Consider the following 12672-nt stretch of genomic DNA (forward strand, 5'->3'; position numbering starts at 1 on the left):
ATTTTGCGTACGCTGCCTAAACTATAAAAGATAGAACCATAAAATGTTCTAATTAATTGTAGATCTTATAAATATCTACAAAAAAGTCCGCGACACACTATACCCATCTATGTCGAGTGAGGCACAGCAACCATTTTTTTATTTAAAAATCTTGAATTTTTTTTGGACTACATTTAAACGCGTTTATTTTACTCATGCTATTAATCCTTATCAAAATAAATGATTTCATCACTAAGAACAGTTTATGGAGATAATATTTGGTCTTTGAATGATTAAAATTGGACGTTTGGTTTTGAAGTTATGGCGAAATTAAAATATTACGATTTCTGCTGCACGGCCCGTTGTATTATATAAAGAGGTAATGTCGTTAAGTTTGTTTGTAGGGGGTAATCTTTAGAACTACTGAACCGATTTTAAAAATTCTTTCACCAGTAGAAAGCTACATTATTCCTGAGTGACATAGGCTATACGGGATCTTTAAAAACCTAAATCTACGCGGGCGAAGCCGCGGGGATCAGCTATATTATTATAAATGCGAAAGTGTGTCTGTCTGTCTGTCTGTCTGCTAGCCTTTCACGGCCTATCCGTTCAACCGATTTTGATGAAACTTGGTACAGAGATAGCTTGCATCCCGGGGAAGGACATAGGCTACTTTTTATCCCGGGAAATCAAAGAGTTCCCACGGGATTTTTGAAAACCTAAATCCACGCGGACGAAGTCGCGGGCATCATCTAGTAAGTAATCATAATCATTTATTTATTTTGCTCACATATGGTAAGTATATTATTTACATGAGGTCTTAAAAATTGAGTAATCACACATTCTGTCAAGCATGGCGTGCAAAATTAATTAAACCCAGCATCTCATCTCACCTTCTTAAAATATTATTATGTCATCATGTTAAAGTTATTAATAATTCAAATATCTGTTACTATCCGTTATTTAAAATTTGTCATTGATCAATGATACCAGTTATACATATAAAGATAAGACGGTGTCACTTATCAGCACAAGTGTCGTCGCCTCCGTGGCGCAATTGGCTAGCGCGTTCGGCTGTTAACCGAAAGGTTGGTGGTTCGAGCCCACCCGGGGGCGCTAATCTTTTATTGTTAAACCTTAAATTATATCCTATTTTTCCATAATTGGGTGTGTAATAGCCAATTTTATTTTCCTAAGTATTTATTTAAAAAAAAACGGTACCTGATAGCCTAGTGGTGATGTCGTGTCGGCCTACTATTCACGACGTTCGATCCTGGACATGCATCTCTAACTTTTCGGAATTATGTGCGTTTCTGGTGAAGGAAAACATCGTGAGGAAACCTGCATGCCTGAGAGTTCTCCATACCGATATCAAAAGTGTGTGAAGTCTGCCAATCCGCAATGGTCAGCGTGGCAGACTATGGCCTAAACCTTTTCTTAGTGAGAGGCGACTCGTACCCATACTCAGACGATGGGTTGATCATGATGAAGTTATTAAGTTTTTATAGAAAGAAGATACATACCGTAGAAAGTAATGTACATCGGCCTTTAGTATGACATTTCGGCTTCGTAGAGCGTTGTCTCTGTCACTCATACTTATATGACGTTGCTTCGGTCTCAACGACAGAGACAGTGCTCTACAAAATATCTGCTATCTACTTCTAAAGGTTGGTTGGTAGGTATTTACGGCCTAAGAGAATTCGCGAGAAACCAGAAAGATCTTCCGGAATCCGGAACTACAAGTGCTATACAAGGTTCATTCTCGCGAAATTAGATGATTGTTATCTTACTCACTGAGCATGTCATTCAATTATTTTGGCTTCACCACAGAATATAATAATATGGCTACACTGAGACAAGAAAGCATGAAATTAAATTATATAACACTAATGTACGTATTATATAATTTAATTTCATTACCTAATACCATCTACTAAAACATCGTGAGGAAACCTGGAGAACTCTCTGAGAGTTCTCCATAATGTTCTCAAAAGTGTGTGAAGTCTACCAATCCGCACATGGCCAGCGTGGTAGACTATGGCCAAAACCCTTCTCACTCTGAGAGGAGACCCGTGCTCTGTAGTGAGCCGGTGATTGGTTGATCATGATGATGATGATGATGATGATGATGACTAATTACTGTTTAAATTATAGGGTTTTTCTAAAGAATTTAAACTTTATACCGACCGGATATTAAAAAAATGTTTACTAAGTAACATTTCATAATTTCGAAACGATTGTTATCTCCGATATGGTCTAGTGGCTAGGATACCTGGCTCTCACCCAGGAGGCTCGGGTTCGATTCCCGGTATCGGAAACTTTCTCTTTTTATGTTTTTTTTATTTAATCCAAATAAGTACCTACTAGTATTTAAAGGAAAACCAATAGGGAATTAACCGGCGTGGTGGACTATGGCCTAAGTTTTTGAGCCTAAATTATTTTTCTCATTCAACATTCACTAGATAATAGCAAAGTCATTTAAAAATAATTCTAGATTAATCTAGTCCGTCCGTCCGTCTGTTAGGACGTCCGCCTCCTATACGGGAGGTCCCCGGTTCATTCCCGAGCACAAACTTCTAACTTTTCGAAGTTATGTGCGTTTTAAAGTAGGTAATTAAAAATATCACTTGCTTTAACGGTGAAGGAAAACATCGTGAGGAAATCTGCATACCTGAGAGTTCTCCATAATGTTCTCAAAGGTGTGTAAATTCTGCAAATCCGCACATGGCCAGCGTGGTGGACTATGGCCAAACCCTTCTCATTCTAAGAGGAGACCCGTGCTCAGTAGTGAGCCGGCGATGGGTTGATCATGATGATGATGGTAAATCTAGTCCAATCCAGAACTTGGAGTAAGTAAGGTCAAGTAGGTACTCAAGTAAGTCTGACCCTGGCAATGACCTAGCTCGACGACGCGACGTCACACGACGGGTCACAGTTTATGGTTTACGCAACTGACAGATCATTGTACTGAACTTTATTTATAGATCTTATGTAACTACTACTTAGGTACCTGCTTGTTATAGAGAGAGCCAGCGAGTGCTAGACCTTCGTTGTTTTATAAAAGCTGAAAGTTTCTCTGCGTATTGTCCCCAACACAAGGAGGAACGTACAGCGACAAGGATCATGGTGCCTTTGGGAGATAACAGGACGTAACAAAGGTGTAAAAAATCTAACGTCTGGCTGCTGGGTATGCAGATACCTATTATGACGTAGACATCCGCTAAGAAAGGGTTTTGAAAAATTCAACCTCTAATTTAGAAGTTATAAGGCTCTGACAGACGGACGGACAAGTGCACAGAAACATAATATAACATACCGCAACATACATATACTATGAACAATGATGTTGATTTTAATTTTTAGCCGACAATCGATTTCCTAGATATGTAAATGTGTTTCTCCGTAGATATTTCTCGTTTCCTGGGGAAGTTACTTTCACAATAACTTAGTCATAATGGATTTGAAACCTAATCTGTTGTCTACGACTGTTGGGCAACTGCACAATTTTCCATTCCACTTTTATAGGATTTGTTTTTATTAATAACTAACTTATGCTCGCGACTATATCCGCGTGGACTACGCAAATTTCAAACCCCTATTTCAAATCCCTATTTCACCCCTTAGGGGTTGTATTTTTAAAAATCGTTCGAGTCGAATCGAGTTGATATTTTCACAGATTGTGTATTTATATTGCCGCTATAACAACTTATATAAGAATATAATATAATATGTCAAAAAAATTCTTGTACGATGATACGGAACTCTTCGTGTGCGAGTCTGACTCGGACTTGACCGGATTTTTTTTGATTTTTCGTACGTGTAACGTGCAGCATCATGTAAACTCGTAAACAACTAATTGGGCTTACGGTTTACGAAAACTGTTACGTGGCGTGCGTGAGAGTTGTTACAATTGGTGCCGCATTCAAGGTTGTGTTGATTGTTTCATTTTGTAACCAATTACTATGGTTATGTGCTTTTGGTTAGAACTGTTTCATTGTTTCAGTATTGTAATATGTTTCACGTTTATTTACTTGTAACATCTGGCTTTTCTGGGTCAAATATGTTATATTATGTAGAGACATCTAGGACTTTGTGGTGAGCTCTTACAAAATTAAATTGCGTCTTCGTAGAACTATTGCTTGCATTCTTTAGTGATAACGATTTCTATATTTTGATCGTTAGTTTTGGGACATTCAAGAAAAAATGCTTAACCACTTTGAGCTGTGCGTTAATAGATCAGTCAGTCAGTCAGTCAGTCAGTCCCTTTTTCCTTTTATATAGGTATTTAGATAAGAATAACACAAAGTTACTGTAAGGCTAATTGCTCGACTTGCTAAAAAAAGCGATGCAGCCTATCGGTCTCCTATTTGGGAGGCTATATTATATTTAACTTTTCGGAGCTATGTGCATTTTAAGGAATTAAATATCACACAATTCTGAATGCCTGAGAGTTCTCCATAATACTCTCGAAGTGTAGAAATCTGCTAATCTCTGCACTGGGCCAGCACAGCGGACTTTGGCCTAAAGCCCTAAAACTTTCTCAATCTGAGAGGAGATCATCATGCATCAGCACGGGCACCGGCGCGGCGGCGATGGGTTGATCATGATGATGATTTTCTCTTTCAGTTCAAACACATTTAGTATTACATGGCACTTATTTAAACATACTCGCTACGTACTTAGTAAGTAACACTTATAATTAGTAGAAAATGTTTTAAATAAGTTTTCTTTTAGAAACCGCCGCTGAGCCACCAGTCACTCTCCGACTTCGTTGTAATGTAAACTCACGTTCGCCAACTATCCGCAAATGAGAATTTAAAGCATGTGCGAAGTCGCAGCAATTCATTACTTAATCAAGATATCGAAACCACTTAATTATTGTTAAATGAAAGCCATCTTCTTCTTTCCCTCGCGCTTGTCCCATTTCATTTGGTGACTTCGATCAATTGTTGTAAAGAAGCAGGCGTCATTTTGCGGAAATCCATGATACCAGAAGCTTCATTCGGTACAAGCTGATGCCCGCGACTTCGTCCGCGTGGAATTTGGTTTTTTATAAACCCCGTGGGAACCCTTTGATTTTCCGGGATAAAAAGTAGCCATGTCACTCTCCAGGTCTTTATATATACCCATGCAAAAAATGACGCCAATCCGTTGCACCGTTGCAACGTGATTGAAAGACAAACCAACAAACAAACACACTTTCGCATTTATAATAAGGGTACTGATAATCTGCTGGAAACAGATCAAAGCTGTATGGTGCAACATGCAGCACGCGAGATGCAGCGATTGTTTCACGTATACTGTCTGTTTACGTTGAGGTCAGTGGTGTAAGGTCATTAACCTCGTAGATTACGGCGCAGATCGAAAGAGGTGAAAGTGTCCGCGCCTGCGCAGCTCGCCATGCTCCATCCCGCGGGGTTGCTCGCGTTGCGAAACGTAGAGAAAGCGACAAATTATTTATTGCCAAAAATTATTTATCGCCTCCGAAATGCCATATTTCGCATATTTCGTCAAAAGAACGCAGATTTCGTACCACCATTTTTAGGGCTCCGTAGCCGAATGGCAAAGAATGGAACCCTTATAGATTCGTCATATCTGTCTGTCTGTCCGTCTGTCTGTCCGTCCGTATGTCACAGCCACTTTTTTCCGAGACTATAAGAGCTATACTGTTGAAACTTGGTAAGTAGATGTATTCTGTGAACCGTATTAAGATTTTTACACAAAAATAAAAAACCCATAAATTTTGGGGTTCCCCATACTTGGAAATGAAACTCAAAAATTTTTTTTTATCAAACCCATACGTGTAGGGTATCTATGAATAGATCTTCAAAATTGACATTGTGGTTTCTAATATCATTTTTTTCTAAACTGAATAGTTTGCGCGAGAGACACTTCCAAACTTGTAAAATGTGCGTCCCCCCCCCCTGTAACTTCTAAAATAATAGAATGATAAAACTAAAAAAAATATATGATGTACATTACCTTACAAACTTCCACCGAAAATTGGTTTGAACGAGATCTAGTAAGTACTTTTTGATTTATCGTGCAATAAATGTCGATAAAATACGATTGTACTACGGAACCCTCAGTGCGCGAGTCTGATTCGCACTTGGCCGGTTTTATTTGTTGTATAGAAGCAGGCGTTACTTTGCGGAAGTCTATGATATACAATGAACCAAAAGCTTCGGTCGGTTGTCGGGGCGAAACGTGCGTCAATTAGTGTGTTTTGGGATTTGTGTGGTGCTGCGTGGTGGTGGTGCGTATTGCTTGCCTGGGGATGCTTTTTCCTGCATGTTTAGCAGTGGGAGGGCGGGCGGTGCATTTCGCATGCTGCATGTTGCACCATACAGATTCGAACTGTTTCAGCGGATTATAGCAAATTAAGCTTTTGGTTCATTGTATACCATTAAAATGGCATCTTCAACGTATTGGATTTGATGACCTCCATGGCGCAGTGGTGAGCGATGTGGTCTTAGAAGTGGGAGGTCGCGAGTTCGATTCTCGGGTGGGGCAATTTAGGAGTTTAAATAATTTCTAAATTGACTCTAGCCTGGTTTGGTGAGAGGCTTTGCCCGTGGCTATAACCACAAATTCACGGTTTTCAGATTTTTCCCCTAATGTCTGCTATAAGACCTACCTATCTGCCGAATCTTAGGATTCTATGCCAACGGGAAGTACCCTGTAGGTTTCTTGATAGACAGACAGACAAATAGACAACAAAGTGATCCTATAACGGTACCGTTTTACTTTTACACGGTTGTTGTTTGAAATTTGAAACGGCCAAGTACTAATTTAGATGAACGAACCAGTGGTAGATGCATTTGACGATACAAAAGTACTTGTAACAGTTTAATTGAATAAAACATATTTTGATTTGATTAGATTAATGATTGGAAAGGGGGCACTGAAATGTTACGCGAGGAAGTGGCGGCGTCGGTGCACTGCGCCAACACATGACACCTGTTGCGTGTATACGAGCCGGTTGAGTAATGCACTGACTCCACGCACGCCATCCGTGACGCGAGGCGGCCTCAATCCCCTTCATTTGCTCCAAAACATACATTTGAGATACCTAACTATAAGCTGTGATAGCCTAGTGGTTAGGACGTCCGCCTTCTAATCGGAGCTCGGGGGTTCGATCCCGGGCACGCACCTCTAACTTTTCCGAGTTATGTGCGTTTTAAGTAATTAAATATCACATGCTTTAACGGCTAAAACATCGTGAGGAAACCTGCATGCCTGAGAGTTTTCCATATTGTTCTCAAAGGTGTGTGAAGTCTACCAATCCGCACATGGCCAGCGTGGTAGAATATGGCCAAAACCCTTCTCACTGTGAGAGGAGACCCGTGTTCTGTAGTGAGCTGGCGATGGCTTGATCATGATGATTGGACTGTTTTTAGGGTTCCGTACCTCAAAAGTAAAAACGGAACCCTTATAGGATCACTTTTTTGATTGTCTGTCTGTGTGTCGGTACGTCAAGAAACCTACAGGGTACTTCCCGTTGACTTAGACTCATGAAATTTGGCAGATAGGTACATCTTGTAGAGTAGGTAGGGCATGAACTAAAAATTAGTATTTTCAATTTTCAAAGTAAGACAACTGTATCAAGTGGGGTATCATATGAAAGGACAGGACAGGAAGTTGCAGATTTTTATTTATTTTTATGCATCATAGTTTTTGAATTATCGTGCAAAATGTCGAAAAAATACGACTGTAGTACTGAACCCTCGGTGCGCGAGCCTGACTCGCACTTGGTCGGTTTTTTTATCAGAATGTGTTCTCGTATCAGATAAGTGCATTGAAGTTTGTTTTTCGTAAAGTCTAGTAACTAGATTAAGTCTATATTACAATAGGTCTCGGGATATCGCCAGTGTCGGCTTTCACCGCATGTTATTAAGTATATCGCAAAATTATTGCGTCGCGGCAAACTATACCGCTTACTTCCCGAGTTCCTACTTTCCACGAGAGATACTAATTATAATAATAATTATATTAAGTATGTATTACATCATTTAAATTAGGTACTTTAAAACTTAGTTTTGATGAAGATTGCCAGGTAATAAAAATAAAATGCCACTTTAAAAATTACGAAATACACTTGCAGCAAGATTTTACTGAAAAATCTGGCATTATCTACCTTGTCTACATTACAAACGGGACTTTTGGGAGAAATTTCAGCTTCCGAGGTCCAAGGGTATGGGCTAAGTCATTTATTTTGCAAGAATAATATTACATGCAACATAATATTATTATTTATATCGGTGTTAATTAATTATTATTTAAACTAGCTGATGCCCGCGACTTCGTCCGCATGAACTACACAAATTCCAAACCCCTATTTTACCCTCTCAGGGGTTGAATTTTCAAAAATCCTTTCTTAACGGATATTTATGTCGTAATAACTATCTGCATGCCAAATTTCAGCCTGATCTCTACAGTAGCTTGAGCTTTGCTTTGACAGATCAGTCACTCATGTCAGTCAGTCAGCTTTTCATTTTATACGAGTATATATTTAGATTTAAATTTAAGATTTATGTAGGACTCAATATACCTATATGTTGTACAAAATCAAGTGATTTATTCATTACTAGACATGTTATAGATACGTACAGACTACAAAGTATAGAATATTGAGTGTAGAGGCGGTTCACCTTGCTCCCACGTGGGCTCGTGCCTTTCCAATGGAAGGTTATGGTCTAAATCCACGGCAGTTATCAAACAATGGGCGTACAATAGCATACAAGTAAATACATGGGTCAGGGTGATGAGTGGCTTATGCAGAGTGAATCACAAACTCAATTATGAAAGGTCAAATCTACTAACTTAACACTTTACACTTTATCTTAATTTTACTTAACACTTCTTTACTTAACACTTTATCTAAATTTTCAAGGACCTACGGCCCATCCATACTAATATTATAAATGCCAAAGTGTGTCTGTCTGTCTGCTAGCTGTTCACGGCCCAGCAGCTTAACCGATTTTGAAGGGTACATAGTTAGCTTACATCTCGGGGAAGGCTTCTTTTTATCCCGGAAAATCAAAGAGCTCCCACGGGGTTTTTACAAACCACGTGGAAGAAGTTGCGAGCATCAGCTTGTAAAATATGAATACCAAATTCAGAGCTAGCAAATGCACAAATAGGATAACAGGTTTCAAACCTGTTATCCTATTTATTAAATAAATATTTTTACATACATAGTTTGTTCAAAAACCTAGAATTCTATCTTCGGATGCTAAAATCGGATACATATTACCAAATTAGTATATTTCCAGCCAAATTTATTCAATCTAGAACGGATTTTCCGATTCAAATTTTAACTATATCGGGTAATGAAGATATTTGTGGTTTTAAATAAAATTTACCCTTATCCAAATAGCATCTCAAGACTGCTATTTAAAGTAACAGGACGACGTTGTTATTTCTATGGCACAAAATATCCTAAAACCAGTTCAAAATGACTACAAGTAGAAGAAAAACAACTTTAGAGGCGCACCTACGTAATTGCATAGAGCCTTATATAGAATAAATTCTACTTGAAGGTCACAATAAAATTGGAACGTAGGTAGGTGTAATGACTAAGTACATTTTGAGATTAGGCATTTTGCTTACCACCAACCTACGCTTGTAGTAAGCATAATATAGTATTGTAGGTATATACACTAAAACAAAACAGTACCTACGCTTAGTATAAGTTTTTACGTCTCACCAAACGTTGCTAGAATTCGAGAATCGAACAAAAACAAAATAACATTAAAGTAAAATGGACCAAACGAGCCTTGAATTGAAGTCAAAAATTCAATGCCACTGATTTTAATTTCGCAACGTTTCCGCTTGGAGCGCTGGCTGTAGATGTGTAGACAAACTTGAGCTTTAAAACAAGGCAGTTATCCAAGGCTAAGTACCTACTATAATGCGGAACGTTTTCGACGCTCGAATACTATCAACGTTGTTGAGACATAAAATCTCGTACTAAGCGTACTGTCATAAAAAGTTTCAAGCACATAGCTACATTACAAAAGTATAAAACCACAAATATGTGATTTATATGACAAATCTTAAAATTAATAGTCATAAAAAGTTTTACCTTTAAACTTAAAAACTCACTAAATTAAACAGTTAATCAAACTAAACTAAATGTGAAATAAACTCGGAACTTGAGCGGAGCGCGTTGAAGTCTTTTACACTGAATCACGCGTAGACTCCACCATTACTAGTATTTATACAATTTTATATTAATTAAAAATAATAAATAGATTATAGAGGATGTAATTATTATAATATTGTCATTAAAAATAAATATATTCATGGAAAATACAAAAATATTCCGCCGAATATCTCAAATGTTCAAAAGCTTGAAATTTCAATGTAACTATGTCTTTTGTTCAATATTTATATTTTGATTTTTACCTCTATTTTGCATAAAGCTTTAACTAAGTAAGTACATTAAATTTTAATGGTATCTTAATTACTATTGCAGACGTAAATAACTATAATATCTGATCTTGGATTCCTTTTATAGATGTTCAAATAATGTAGAGTTGTTTTTTAAGCCATGTTTCATTTAATTAAATTTAATTGTATTTTATGGAAACAAACAGTTACAATTACATAAATATTATATAAAATACTTAAGCCTAAACAGTCTCCAATGAAAAATTAATACTTATTACAAAACTAGCTTATGCTCGCGACTTCGTCCGCGTGAACTACAAAATTTCAAACCCCTATTTCACCCCCTTAGGAGTTGAATTTTCAAAAATCCTTTCTTAGCGGATGCCTACGTCATAATAGCTATCTGCATGCCGAATTTCAGCCCGATCGGTCCAGTAGTTTGAGCTGTGCGTTCATAGATCAGTCAGTCAGTCAATCAGTCAGTCAGTCAGTCAGTCAGTCAGTCACCTTTTCCTTTTATATATAGATATAGATGTCTACAACTAAATAATTGGGTATAGCACGTGCATGAAAACAAGAATCATGGCTGATATTCCCATTTTCCCTTCAACTAAAGTAAAGCTTGTGGTAGAAATAGATACTAGAACGGGTGGGGTTTGAACTGCTGACCTTTCGGAATTCAGTCCGCACTTCAACCGTTGAGCTATTGAGGCTCTATTATCATTGTTCACTGTATCAATACTCGCTGCCCAGTCAATAAGATGACTTTTGCTATAAATCTTCTTCTTCTTCCTTACCTTATCCCACGCTACGTGGGGTTGGCACAACACTTTTCTTCCACTCACTTCTGTTATCCGTCAACGTATTATGCACCCCTTTTACACGCATATCCTCTTTCACGCAATCCATCCATCTTTTCCTTGGTCAGCCTCTCCTTTTTTTCCCTTTCACATGCATATTTAACATTCTTCTAGTGACATTGCTTTCTTCCCTCCGCATTATAAATATGTCACTTGCTATAAATATGTAATTTAATAAGTATATCTGTCCCATACTTCAAAGGTCTATTATATTTAGTTGTAAGCAAATCTCGCTATTAAAATACATTAGTGTATAACAGGTTAGGTTAGTAAATGCGTACATGTGTGTACAGGTTATGTTATTATGTTCTCCATATAAGGCATGTAAGTATAACATGTTATGGAACTGGATCACGGAATTAGTTGTGACTCATGATGTCCGTAATTAATAACAATAATTGGTATAACATATTTGATTATGTTTCCTGTCAAATAATATATCTGATTTTCGTCCCTCACTTCCTTACCTGTACCTGAATTTCAAAACTTTTAGTAGGTATGTTATGATAATAATAATGGTCATTTATTTTAGGTAATTTGAACCCATTTGAACATAAATGTAAATACTAATGTACACCTGTTTAAAAAAATGAAAAAAATACAATTTATAGCTTTGAGTAAAATGTCGTTTTAGTATGAATGATAAAAGTGGTGATAGCCGGGTGGTTAAAACGTTTGCCTCCTATATTTGGGAGGTCGGGGTTCGAACCCGTGCATGCACCTCTGACTTTTCGGAGTTATGTGCGTTTTAAGCAATTAAATATTACTTGCTTTGACGATGACTTGAGAGTTCTCTATAATGTTTTTTAAGGTGAGTGAAATCTACCGGTCCACAATGGGCCAGCGCAGCGTGGTGGACTATGGCCTCAACCCTTCTCATTCTGAGAGAGGACCCGTGCTCAGTAGTAAGCCGACGATGGGTTGATCATGATGATGATGACGATGGAGTTTTAGGTCTGCCCTTGTGTGCGTAATTTATACTTATTTATTGTTATCATAGTCGTAAATCATGATTTTATTATTTATATCTTTAGGTATAGGTTCTTTCGAATTGTGGTAACTTGGTAAGGTGTAGCGTAGACACAATTTGAAGCGTCGTTTAAGCGAGGAGTAATCAATCTATAGCTGTAAATAATCTGTATCATTTGCAGTAAAACATAATGAATATTATAGTTTTAGTTGTAACAAGTTATGTAACTACTGGTAAAATTCTGCATCAAGTGAAGCTAAGCAAGTAACATTTATAACTACTTAATAATAACAGCTTTACAGTGAAGGACAACCTATCATTAGTTAGATTGTCGTCCGGTGTTACATATTACACTTACTCGTAGAACATGCAGAACAAGAGGATGCGATTAAAGATGGCGAAACATTATACGCTTTATTGATTACGGCGTGAGGTACTTAATCATAATTTTTAGGGTTCCGTACCCAA

At 37.6% G+C, this 12672-nt stretch overlaps 1 protein-coding gene and 2 non-coding genes across 3 annotated transcripts in view; 2 read left to right on the forward strand and 1 right to left on the reverse strand.

Moving 5' to 3' along the window:
- LOC117983715 (mucin-2) overlaps positions 1–12672 on the reverse strand; it is a 45874-nt gene that overhangs the window by 20692 nt on the left and 12510 nt on the right. The gene's annotated exons all lie outside the window — the stretch shown is intronic.
- TRNAN-GUU (transfer RNA asparagine (anticodon GUU)) lies at positions 1022–1095 on the forward strand. The gene has a single exon. It is a non-coding gene; the product is annotated as a tRNA-Asn (tRNA).
- TRNAE-CUC (transfer RNA glutamic acid (anticodon CUC)) lies at positions 2225–2296 on the forward strand. The gene has a single exon. It is a non-coding gene; the product is annotated as a tRNA-Glu (tRNA).

The sequence above is a fragment of the Maniola hyperantus genome, chromosome 7 (assembly GCF_902806685.2).
Source record: "Maniola hyperantus chromosome 7, iAphHyp1.2, whole genome shotgun sequence".
Classification (NCBI taxonomy): domain Eukaryota; kingdom Metazoa; phylum Arthropoda; class Insecta; order Lepidoptera; family Nymphalidae; genus Maniola; species Maniola hyperantus.